Below are 12,551 nucleotides of genomic sequence, written 5' to 3' on the forward strand. Positions count from 1 at the left end.
CATCCATCCATCCATCCATCCATCCATCCATCCATCCATCCATCCATCCATCCATCCATCCATCCATCCATCCATCCATCCATAAAGCCAGCCAGCCATCCATCTATCCTTACGTTCATCCATCATCCATCCATCCATTCAAGCATCATCCATCCATCCTTCCATCCATAATATTTTCATCCATCTATCCATCTCTCAATCCATAAATCCAGCCATCAAGCCAGCCATCAAGCCAGCCACCCATCCATAACATTTTCATCCAAATAAATTGTCAAATAAAAGTATAGGAACCTCTTCAAAAAAATATTTTGGTAAAAGTCCAAGTCACAGACTGAAATGTTACTTTAGTTAAAGTTTTTAAGTAATCTGAAATGTCTTGTACTTAAGTATGAAAATTACTGTAAAAATAAAGATGTACTCAAAATGCAGTTTGAATGACATTTTATTATATTTCAGTAAACTTTGAAGGTCAAACTCACTTAAGATGATATACTTAACCAAGTGCAGGAGAAATTTAGAACATGCTTAGACAGAAAATACAACCTTTTTGAAAGCCTTCAGTTTTCCATCTTTAAGAAGGTCAGTGCTATACACTTTAAAATTGTACACAGCCAAGTTCAGGTAAAATTTAGACTAGAGGATGTATACTAAGGAACACGGTTAAGAGATAAACCAGGCTTAGTTAACATATAGAAAATGGTAAACCTGGTATAAGGTTATGGTCAAGATTTTGCAATTGTGCCAAGTGACTGAGCTACAGTTACTGAAACAGGTGTATTATAAGAATTTCATATGAAGTTACCTCGATGTGTTTCTTGAAGTTGGACAGTTTTTGTAAGATAGAATTTACACATCTTTGGGCAGGCATAACAGACACTTTATGACTTTACATTACGCAGGATACGACAAATCTTTAACACCCACAAAAGAGTACATTGTATTTAAATGAGGACATGGGTTCTCATCACCAACTGGGGGTTCCCCTGTAGCAGTCACCGTCGTTGTCTCCATCTCCTCTTCCATGTGACTGCTGCTGATTGCCAGACCGGCTTTGTGTTTAATGGGAGAAGCGTAACGGGTGCATCCTATTGGTGGTGATGAACAAGCCCAGGCAAGTCAAAAATTTGTTGCAGTCAATCAGTAGGTGGGGTCAAAAACTTGCTCTGTTCTTTTTTTGTAACAAATATCTAAACCAAACTTTGAAATTGAATCAGAGTAAAAGTATGCAATTAAGTTCCTAAGACATATAGTGAAGTAAAACTGAAATATATATAAAAAAAATGTTATACTCGAGGAAAGTGTAAAGTACTCCAAAATATACTTAAGCACAGTAGTGAAGTATTTTAAAGGGGAATTATTTTTTTTTTTTTTACAATGGGCCCTTGATTTTACGTTATTACATCATGTTCTACTCACCTATTTGAGTTTTGTGTCATTTGGAGCTGTTCTGCCGATATTCCATTAGGTTATATCCAAGTAACGTCATACACGACGTCATATAAAAAATATAACCGCGGATGTCTGGGGGACAGTGATTCGCCTACATGTTATGAATACCATAAAGAACAAATTATGAACAGTTCAGTTTGTGCTTTCAACTTGTTTGCCCATAGGAGGATGTTACTTAGATTTAACCTAACAGAATATCTTCAGAACGGCTTCAAGTGACACAAAACTCATATGGGTGAGTAGAACATGACGTAATAACGTAAAATCAGGGGCCAAATGTAAAAAAAACGACGTTCCCCTTTAACTTAGTTACTGTACAACACTGGTGTTAACACCTGCAAGAATTCAACAGGAGAAATTGCACATTTTTATTTGAAGGCAGCACCAGAGAGAAGGTCTGTTTTTTGCAGCCTCCCTTTAAATGTGAACCAATATCCTAAATGTCAAGTTTTATCAAGACACCTCTTGCTAATGCGACCAGGAAACAGCTACATGACACTTCCTCTTCCATTTTAGCTACACTGTGGTGCAGATAGGCAATTTACTGCAGTCCTGGGGTGCATGTTTATGGGAGATTTGAAAATAGAAAATGGCTCCAATTAAGGTTGGAGTTATCCTATCACGTGAAGTGTCTGTCCTATTGTGGAGGAAATGGTACTCGAATTGAAGTGTGAATTGGAAAATGGAAAATGAAAGGTTTTGAGATTCACAATCACAGTGCAGGCCAGAAGCAACTGGGCGTCCAGGTGGCCATCTTTGGGGGGGCAGTGGATGGAGGGAGATGGGGGGGAGTGGGAAGATTATACATATAAATTGTAAACGGTGTCGCAGGGGCCAAATCTTACCCGAGGCAGACACTGCTTCATTCTGTGTTAAATTTCTTGACAGAGAGCCACCCCTCGTGCTGGTGAATACTGAATGGTAATCAGAGCTGGTTGAATAAGTGCCACCCCTCCCTCCCTCCCTCTCCGCCCTCTTCCATTACTGTGAATTAATTCGACTTTATTTATCCAATTTCTGGAGCTGACAGAATGTTAATTTGAGTTGAGATTTCTCTCTGCTGTTCTGCCTGTGACCCGCAGCCCTGGGATTGGCGTGTTGTAATAACCTGAATCTTTCACCAGAAGCTTCGATAATTGTTACCTTATTAGCATGTAAATTGTTTAATTAATATTATTATGAAGAACCATATAATCCCTCCGTTACTTGACCCTGAGTCCACACGCGAGCGGGGCTCTCTGCATTTCAATGTGCATTTTTTTTTATAAATGGACCCTTTAATGTTGCTGCTCATAGGGCTGTTATGAACCCCCTATTTTCTCTTTTACAGGATCTTATAGAAGCTTTGAAAAACTTGAGTGGTGCTTTTCATGTCGCCCCTTCTTTATCTCTCTCCTTTGCTCATTCTGTTTCCTTTTTATTTCTTTGTTGCTCTTTCTGATGCGTATTTATTTTCTTGCTGCCATTTCAGACCATCAAACTCCACTTTCCTGTCATTTGCTTATAAAAGCTGTTTTAAACCACCCCACTCTTTCCTCTTTCCCAGTGACTGTGCAAGCCAAACACATGCAGCATTGAATGAAAAGCAGCCCTTGACATGAGGTCCTCAGAGACCACAGCATTTAAATTCCCTTTTCTTCCTTCCTCCTCCTTTTTTTGTGCTGGGCACGAATGACATTGTCAGATGCTAGCTTTAATTAACTTGATAATAAGACGGGCGACTCGCAGACAGGCCAGGGTTCTGCTTGCCGTGCCTCAAGCCACCCCCCACCCACACACACACACACACACACACACACATGGACCTCTCATCAAAATGTGCAGAAAATGCCACTCAAGTGGTGGGAGATAAAATAAAGCTAAAAAAAACAACAAAGCTGTGGTCCTCCCTGAGGTGACTCAGCTCAAACATGTGGTCATCAACAATCTGAGGCTAAATGTTTTTAAAGAAAAGACAGATTGAAAAGCAGGTTATTTAATTTGATTCCTGTTGATGTTATGGGTCCTGGATGTGCTGGAGGAGATCCTTACATAAAAAAAAAAATTGTAATTTTGTATCACTATCAATTTCTATATATATTTACTACTGTGAAGCTTCTCAGAAACTTATATGCCCTTAATATAATACGTTTATAATTTGTCTGCACAATCAACACCATGTAACACCGTGCAAATCTACTATAAAACCTATTAAAATAAACTTGATTTTTATTCTCATTCTCATTCGGATTCTGATTACTAGATATATATAGTTCCAAGTTGGATTTTCCTAGAATTTGTTGCTTGCATCCTTTAACCAAAGCCACAGCTTCAGAATCAGAATCAGACAGATCTTATTGTTTTAAGGTATCAGCCAGGGAAAGGTTAAAAACTCATTCAAATAATTCACAGCAGCAAAGTCATGTGGTAAAACCCATACACCACAAAGAAATACTTGCATGTCCATGTGTATTTATCAACTCTATCCAAGAAAGTAATTTATTCACGATACCACAAAAATGATCCTTTGTTTAAATCCCACTGCAGCATTGGTTTGTTTAAACTAAAGATATTAAGGAAATTGTGCTTCCCAGCTGAAGAAAAGGTCAGGACCCCCCCATAGCCGGTCTTCAGGACCCCCCCTATAGCCGGTCTTCATCCTTTGGCCTCAGTGAGATGCTTCTTATGGCCATGCACTGGTGTGTGTAGTCACTGTAACTAAAGTTTTCCAACATCTACACTTTAAGCTGAGAGATTTGGGGTCGTTCTTGTACACAGTCTGTTTCAAATCAATCCACAACATCTCAGTGAGATGAAAAACAGGTCTTTGACTGAATTCTAATCCGTTCCTCGGCGGATTTACAGTCATTGTCATGGTGCAGGATCCTGTTCTGCTTTAGTTTTTTTTTTCTTACAGATAATCTCAAATTTCACTATAGCACCCTCTAAAGAACCGTATCTTGGATCTAAATAAATTAATGTTGACTTTAAAATACCTTAAAGTAATAAAGCATGTTGAGAAATGTCACTTCTACGTACCTCAAGCTGGTGCAGTGTTCTTTTCATTGAATACTGTATTTAATATATGCCAAACAAGTTGTCTTCTCATGAATATAAACAGTTTACATTTAGACTTGTTTGACCAAAATACATTATTCAAGCTGTTCTGAAAAAAACAAAAACCACAATACAGGTTTTTGGAGAGCACAGATAAACATCTCACATGGCAGTTAAACAGTCCACTTGCCGATTTTACAGGAATTTATTTCCATATTAGTAAGAACTTGCTTGGGGTCTTTCAATGAAGTTGTTTGGAGACTTCTATTAGCATTTTTTTCTCAGGATCAACCTGCTTGGATGGTCTAAACTGAACATCTAGGCAATTATTTTGAGACCTCTTAAGCTCTTCTTTCAGACTTGCTGCAGGTTAAATTCGCTGCATGTTTCCATCTTAGGATGGTATTCACACTCACTTCAACAAGGAGGATTAAACCAAACTAAATGCCTGTTGTTTGATCAAACTTCACTCAAAATGCTGGGTAACAATTCTTTAATCATAAGCTCCTGATGTGATACTACGGCATTGTTTAGCTAGCTAGAAGTTTGCAGGAAAATGTTTTTTCTTCAGTTAAAATTGTTAATTAATGTCACCTAAACTCACCATCCTTTTTTAATTGATTTTAAATATAAATTATTTCAAGTATATTATAAAAACAGGGGTTTTCCTAATGTGTCCTATGTTTTTTTTTCTCATGGCTGTTTGTATCTATCAGCACAGTGAGGTCTGTTGTTATCATTAGTATGAGAAATATATATATATATATAATATATAGTGAAATCAAAAAATACTGACCATTCTCCACAGTGAATGAAAAGACAATTCAGAAACTAATCAGTAAGGCTATTATGACCATTGAATCAGTTATGCTACCCATGCAGCTGTATGTGATGCCTTGGCTGCTAGAACCACAGCACATGATCAGTTAATAATTCACAAATGTAAGACCCAGTATGGAACATTTGACCATTTTACCTTACACACTCTTTTAGACATGTTTTCAAGCTTTTGAAAGCACTCAATTTAAGAAAAAAAAATGACTTCAAGAAACTCACATCCAAATCTTTTTAAAGCCTAAATTCTTTTTTTTGTTACCGGTATTTGAAATTTGATCATATAAGTTAAGAAACTGAAAAACACGAGATGCACTTCAGAGCTATCAGCCCCTCCGTTTGTCTCTTTCTTAGGAGGAATTAGGTCGTGCTTATTTTTAATTAGCAAGAAGGTGAAGCGGTTGAGAATTAATTACTCAATTATTGCCTCTGAGTTAATTTTTAACCAGCTGAAATGGAGTCGCTCATTATTTGGTTGATTGGTTGATAATTAAGAGTCTAATCTAGATTCACTTTTAGAGAACTGCTGTTGATCCTGCGGTTTTTGTTTGCAACCTTAAACCTAGAAACTGGATGATAGTGTTACTAGTAGTTCAGGAAACAGAGAATAAAACAGAATAGAATAGAATAGAAAATCCATTTATTGTCCAACAATGGGGCAATTCTGGTGTTTGCAGCAGTAAAAAGATTATAGAATAAAATGGTCACACAAATGTGGACCTTAGAAAAATGTATAGGAATAACATAATAGTGAAGAGTTAAAAAATAGACAATTAAAAGACTGTACTGTAAAGTGTTTATGTCCTGGCAAAAAACCTTTGACTTTGATAGCAGAAAAATAACTTTTTGTTTTATAGAATTTTTCCACCTTTACTGTAAACAGTTGTAAATTTGGGGTAAAGATGTTAAAATGATTATGCACATACAAATATTAATCTGGAGCATACCAGTGGGCAAACAATTGAAAAGAAATATAAACTGTGTTTATGTTTATCGCTCATGATATTTTAAACCTTTTAGATAATCTGTTAGGTTTTCATTTTTTACACATAGAAAATTATATTCAGGCTATTGAGCAACAAAAAACTGAAACTTTTTCTTCAGTTTCAATTAAAATGCAGTCATTCCCTCTGTATTCATTTTTCCTTTTTTAACTTCCAGAGTTTGAAGCTCGATAGCTTCCAAAATGCCACCTTAATTATCACCAAGTGAGCCCCCCTCCTGCTTCCTCCTCTTCAGTCCTTTCTCTTTCTTCTGCCCACCGTCCTTTTTCCTTGGCTGTCTTGGCACAAGCCGTACGGAAATAGACCTAATTAACCCCCCTACCCCTCAGGGAAATCTGCTATGCAAATTAACATTTTCAAAATATAATAATTTGAGTACTGGGGATGCCAATTTTTCATGCACGGTTCCAAGAATTTGCATGCACATTAAGCCACCCAATCAATACCTTGCTTCTTATATCTTGATTGTCTTAAGTGTGTGGTTACGTGCACCCATGCACGCGTGGAGAGGAAAGGGTGTTACAGCCAATCCTGGAAGCTGATGGGCTTGTAGTGCATGTAAGAGGAAGAATAGATCAGCCTATTTGGCCACTGGCTTCTAGAGCCCAACAAAACCATCTGCTGAGAATGAAGGCATTGGAGAGAAGGGAGGGGTATGGGGTAACCCAACAGCCCCACAAAAGAGCTTAGCTAAAAGCTGCTCTGTAAACGAGGACGGATGTTTTAATTAGGAAGTCAGTTCATTTAAATTTTGCATCTCATTTGAATCACTTTGATGAATAGCTCAGTGGGATTGGTGGCGAGTGCTGACATGAAATAACTGAAGCTGGGTTTTCTGAACTCATTGAAATCCTCATGATACCATGATACCATACAACCCAACACCATGCATTCACATGACATAATAATCATGACACAACATATGTACAGTATGGAGTTATTTTTGTGTATTTATAACATTAAAGAAAAAATTGCTCTGAACAGGCAAAATAATTGCTAAAGGTCAAATAAATATATTAGAGAAGACAACTTTTCCCACTGCTACCAAAAACTGATGTTATTTGAGACTGAAGTAAAAGAGACAAAATAAAATATGTTTTCATCGAACAAATAAAAGATATTTGGAAAATGATTTCCTGGGAAAAAATGCTATCTCAAAATTATATTTTTACTCTTAAATATTGTTTTTTTGCAATCAGAGTGAAAACGTTTTCTCTAAAAAATCGATTTCTCTGTCAAAACCCCTTTCTTCTCTCTTTCAAATAAAGTATTACCACTCCGCTGACAATTTTGTTGAGACTGGCCAATAGGAACACAGGCCCATTCATGACACATTTTTCATAACGAGAGAAAAATCCTAAATTGAGAGAAACTCAGGTTTTGAGAGACATAAGAAAAACGCTTTGAGCGAGAAATCTATTTTTGAGAGAAAACATTGCAAAAAAGCAATATTTCAGGGGAAAAATATATTTTTCCCGGTTAATCATTTTCCAAATGTCAATTTATCCTTTATTTATTTTATGACCAAATATTCTTTCTCAAAACTTCTTCAGTCATATATAACATATGTTTTTGCTATCAGTGTGAAAATGTGTTCTCTTCAAAACATTTATTTTGCTTTCAAAATTACTTTCCCCTTTCAGATCGCTTTTTTTCTACTTGAATTTGATAGAAAAAAAACACAAAAATAACTTCAGACATATGATGATCAAATGAAACCAGATTTTTAAATAAACTGTATAAACTAAGACACTGTAACATCCTCTCTGACATTACATCAGACCACATTTTTCCCGTTTTAGATCTATTATTAATATTGCAAACACAATGCCATGTCAAGTTCAGGCTAAGATTAATACTCCTTTAACAATCTGGGATAGTCCACATTACAACATCATGGTTTTGTAAGGTCACAAACTCTTAGTTGAATAGAGGAGCAACGGGTGAATCTCATGGAAACACCTAAGCTCATATTCATTGTGTAGTATAATAGAAATAAGAATCAAATCAGAATCAATTGGACTAAAAAGAAAATGCAGATGCACCTTAAATAGATTGCTTCAACTAATAACAAAAAGGCTTCATGGTGCTGCAGTTTGTACCACTTGCCTTAAAGCAATAAAATCCAGGGTTTGAAACCCATTAGGCTACAGGGTCTTTCTGCATGAAGTTTGCATGCTCTCCCTACCTTGCCTTTGTACATAGACTGTTGGCAATATAGGCACCTGTGAGCCTGATGGACAAGCAGTATGATGGTTAAACTTATACACAAAATAAATTAAGTTCAACCAACTTCATTCATTACTTGTAACAAATGGAAGAAAGTGATTTTAGTTTGAGCTGCATTCTTCTTAGAGAGCTTCACATTTCTGGTTCGTCCTTGGGTAGAATTCCCAGATAACAGAAGGGGGCATATTCACCTGTTAAAGCAATCACAGCAACATACTGTAAGTATAAACATAATGAAAAATATTCAGCCATTATATGGTTCCAGACAAAGCTGGGGTATTTGTCTTGTATACAAGCTATTACTTGTTTTAATCAACCCCAGAATTAATTTCAGTTGGATAACCAGTTGATTGCATCCAATCATTAACTTGCAAGTGTGCAAGCATGCATGCAGTGACAGTGGAGACGAAAACTACCTTTTAAAGGGAAGAAACCTCCAGCAAAACCTGGCTCAGTGTGAGCGGCAATCTGCCAACGCCGAGGGGCAACAGAGTCCTGATGGGAATATCCAAAGCTGAAGTCTTAGCAGAGCAGATTAACAGAGCAGACAGAGGCAAAGCAAAACTCAGGATCCACAAGGCAGAAAGAGATCATAATCAGATAATCAGAACAACAAAAAGAATGCTAGAGTTACTATCACCAAACAGCTTGAATAATCTGGCACTGGTAGCTGGAAAACACACAGCATATATAGGAGCTGTAAACAGGTGGATCAGATAAGCAGTAATGAGAAACCGGGCAGAGTTCAACAGGTGAATGGAATGAGCAATCAACCCAGCCACCAGTGCCAGGATTATGACCGAATGAGGTCCTTATCCAGGATGAACCGGGCAGGAACCCAGGACCTCTCCTCAGGTCCGTACCCCTCGCAGGCGACTAAATACTGGAGCCCCCTGCCTCTCTGCCTAGACGGTGGAAGACGGCCGACGGTGTAGACTGGGTCTCCATCAATGAACCGGGCGGGTGGGGGTGACCTATGGGTGAACACAAACCTGGAAGTCTTTACAGGTTTGACCCGGGACACATGGAAAATGGGGGGAATTCTTAGGGTACAAGGGAGGTGGAGGCGGACGGCCACCGGGTTCATCACCTTAACAATAGGGAATGGCCCAACAAAGCGGGTTGCCAGCTTCTTGCTGTTGACCTTAAGGGGGAGATCTGTAGTTCACACCATTTTTTTTTAAATAGTAAAAGTAGATTTATCCATGATGCTACGAGTAACTGATAGTTTGTTGCAAAGCAAAATTAGTGTGCAACCTCATTCAGCAAAGACCCACCCATACATTGATTTATTCTAATAATTTTTATACAGTCCAAAATTTCCTTTAACAGATTAATTACAAGAAGAGGGCTATAATGGATCATTTACTCTGATAATGAAAAAAACGGGAGAAAAAGATATAGTTATGGCAAAATCTATAAGGATCAGCACTCAGAGATTTCCACTGAAAACTGAGAGAGCAGCTCGGTGGGGGCCTTCAGGGAAAGACTTGTGATATCTGTAAAAACATGCTTAAGAAAGGTACCAGGGAAGGCATCACTAAGCATTGAGGAACTCAGAACTGTTCTTACTGCAGCTGAGGCTGTATTAGGCTCTAGGCCTCTGCCTCAATTACCTAGTGATGCATTAGAACCTCAGCCACTTACTCCGTCTCATTTCCTAGTTAGTAAACGCCACAAAAAATTATTCCCTCTCCTCACCTAAATCAGGTATGCACTCACTCCAAATAGTGCAGCTAGGTAGAAGGAGGAAATACAGACAGAGACTTTTACCTGGTTTTGCAGCAACTGGCACAGTGATTATTTGATGAACTTGAAATCAGCTCACAAGGCAATCAAATTAGGACAGGTTGTTCTCATAGGGAGGACTGTACACCCAGACAAACCTGGAAACTGGGCAGAATTGTAGAGACCAGTCCAGGCAGGGATGGTCTCATATGTTCATATAATGTTTATACTTCTACAGATAGGCTGCCATGGAGGCCTATTCAGTTATTATGTTCTTTAAAGTATGTTAATAAAGAAGGTCAACCCTATACTGATAAAGAGTTGTTCATCAAGTGGGACGATGTTGTGACTTATAAACTTTACAGTTGTTTTAGGTTTAATTTACTTGATTGTTATTATTCACTGAATTTAGCATGATTGTCCATAATTACACAGTTTTAAAAGTGAAATGTATTCAAATGTCCAGTATGATTTACTTTGGTGAAAGGAAAGATTTTATTCTGAAGGGACTAACTTGTCTCCATCTGTGTCTTGTGATCTGGTGTTGGCTTTGATAGAATATGATCTCCGGCTATGCTACTGCAAAAAGCTTTAGCACTGCAGAGTAAGGGGCACTGTGTCTGTTGGCGCATTGATTAGGTTTGGGGGGGGTCAAGTATTAACCTTCAAAAGCAAAATATTACGCCTCCTGTTCTCTTGGGGGCTTGGATGAGGTTAGCATTTAACTACTGAGTTTTGTTTGGGACCAGATAGGAATCAATCGCAGGTTCTGTGTATCTGTGAATTTGTTTGAGGTCTGACTCTGTCACTTCATCATGCATGAAAACTCAGGATTTTGATGAGTTCAGATCTACCATACATCATGAGTAAATTTATAAAAAGCAGTGTTAAAAAATGTTTGGAGGAGTTTGATCCAATGCACAGGGGCAAAAATGCCCAAATCAGAGTCAACATTTTATATGAAACCCAAGATGGCTGACCCCCTGTTAGTTGTAGGCCATGGGTTCAAGAAACATTTTGGTAACTCTCTTTAAGGGTAATCTTAAATCAGTGAGTTCTGGTAGTTGTTATAGGCCCCCAAAAAGCCACTTCATTAGCAAAGATAATAATAATATATAAAAACATTCAAATTACAACAGGCTGTTGCAGTGCTTAGCTGCCTGGTTCTAAAAAGCCAACAGGGTACAATCATTTCATCAATAGACCTTTGTACTGAATGCAACTGGAACGGGTTACTGGTGTAGAACTTTGTTACACCATAGTATGAAATTAGGCTAATTTAATGACTATCAATACATTTGGAGAATAAAGTGGAAGCCCTCAGGCCTGAGTTGTGTTAGTCAACAGCTGCAGGGGGCATTGGTGCACTTCACTGTTTCTTTTAAACGGACAAAGACACGAAACTTAGGGCCAAATGAGTCACAAAGTGGCTGTAGGGCATCACATCATCAGTGCTCTGGATTGGCAGCAAAGTCAGACCCATAAAATGTTTGTAGACAGAGCTGAAAAGGTGTGTTACGGAAGTTGACTACACCTTAAGACTGGTTTATGCTCAGAAACCAGGTTGCAGTTAACCCAGCCAGGCCCCACAAACCCCCCCCCCCCCTTCCACAGACACTCTGGCCCACTTCCCCAAAATTGTTGGTGACCGCAGACAGTGCCTCAGATAGTGTCGCAGGGAGCGGAGAAAGGTGGCCTCTGATTGGTCAATTCTACATCCGCTCTAAATCATGCGTATTTCCTGTTTGGTACCTAATGGCAGAAACTTTGGATGTAGTGCCATCCACAACACCTGGCACACCTCGGACACTATCCCAGACACAGTGCAGGATGCTAGTTCGTAGCTCTGTGCGACGGTCTGTTGGTTTGCACCTGAAGCCAAAACATGCAGCGCTGTGGCCAGTTTTTCTGGAACACTCACGGGTGAACTGTGTGTTGTCCTGGCATTGGATGAGGGGTTGTAGTTGCCGAACAAGTTGTCAAACCGACACGGACACCCTTAATCCTAGCTAGTTTGTGATTGTCCCTCTTGTGGCGTGGAATAACATAGCGCAAACCACACTTCAAAATTGGGCATAAATCAAAAAATATCTGCGTCATATCTGTGACAAGCTCACTGCTAAACACTGCTGCAGGAGTATAACCAGCCCTTTAGTTAGCTACACCAGTTCTGTGTGGGGGAAAAACGGCTAATATTTCAGCAAAATTTTCCTGAATCTTAAAGAACAGTTTGATACTTATCACACAGTTAAAAAAAAAAAAAAAAAAAAA

Source organism: Cyprinodon variegatus, unplaced genomic scaffold, assembly GCF_000732505.1.
Source record: "Cyprinodon variegatus isolate N-32 unplaced genomic scaffold, C_variegatus-1.0 Scaffold278, whole genome shotgun sequence".
Taxonomy (NCBI): domain Eukaryota; kingdom Metazoa; phylum Chordata; class Actinopteri; order Cyprinodontiformes; family Cyprinodontidae; genus Cyprinodon; species Cyprinodon variegatus.